Raw genomic sequence first — 1,192 nt, 5'->3', positions numbered from 1 at the left:
CACGAGGGTTGTTCCAAGAGTAATGCCTCCCATTCTTTTATTCTGGACCAAGGGATCCGAGGTAATTGTTTATGGCACTGTTATGATGACCGAACCTTTGCGCTCATAACCTAAACTTTTCAACTCTCTGTTGCAGATATTGACGGTGCGAGAGTCAAATAGATCAACCCCTGTCATGGATGTGCTTCACTGCTTTCCTCCCCGCAGAAGTGGAACCAACCGACATTCACCGCGTTTGCTGAACGTTTGCGGAGCCGAGGATGCTGATGTCAGTGAGCCGAGGGTGTTGATGTCAGTGAGCCGAGGGTGTTGATGTCAGTGAGCCGAGGATGTTGATGTCAGTGAGCCGAGGATGTTGATGTCAGTGAGCCGAGGATGTTGATGTCAGCACGGGGAGAAGATGTTGATGTCAGCCGATGATGTTGATGTTAGCACGGGGAGATGTTGGTGTCAGCCGATGATGTTGATGTCAGCCCGGGAAGAAGACGTTGATGTCAGCGCGGGGAAAAGATGTTGATGTCAGCGCAGGGAGAAGATGTTGATGTCAGCACGGGGAGAAGATGTTGATGTCAGCGAGGGGAGATGTTGATGTCAGCGCGGGGGAGAATATGTTGATGTCAGCGCGGGGAGAAGCTGTTGATGTCAGCCCGGGGAGAAGATGTTGATGTCAGCGAGGGGAGAAGCTGTTGATGTCAGCCCGGGGAGAAGATGTTGATGTCAGCCCGGGGAGAAGATGTTGATGTCAGCGAGGGGAGATGTTAATGTCAGCGCGGGGAGAAGATGTTGATGTCAGCCTGGGGAGATGATGTCAGCACGGGGAGAAGATGTTGATGTCAGCGCGGGGAGATGTTGATGTCAGCGCGGGGAGAAGATGTGGATGTCAGCCGAAGCCGTTGATGTCAGCCCGGGGAAAAGATGTTGATGTCAGCCCGGGGAGAAGATGTTGATGTCAGCGAGCCGAAGCCGTTGATGTCAGCCCGGGGAGAAGATGTTGATGTCAGCCCGGGGAAAAGATGTTGATGTCAGCCCGGGGAGAAGCTGTTGATGTCAGCACGGGGAGGAGATGTTGATGTCAGCACGGGGAGGAGATGTTGATGTCAGCCCGGGGAGATGTTGATGTCAGCCCGGGGAGAAGATATTGATGTCAGCCCGGGGAAAAGATGTTGATGTCAGCCCGGGGAGATGTTAATGT

The sequence above is a fragment of the Penaeus monodon genome, chromosome 25, assembly GCF_015228065.2.
Source record: "Penaeus monodon isolate SGIC_2016 chromosome 25, NSTDA_Pmon_1, whole genome shotgun sequence".
Lineage (NCBI taxonomy): Eukaryota > Metazoa > Arthropoda > Malacostraca > Decapoda > Penaeidae > Penaeus > Penaeus monodon.
The sequence above is the reverse complement of the archived record's forward strand: the minus strand, read 5'-3'. Positions refer to the sequence as shown.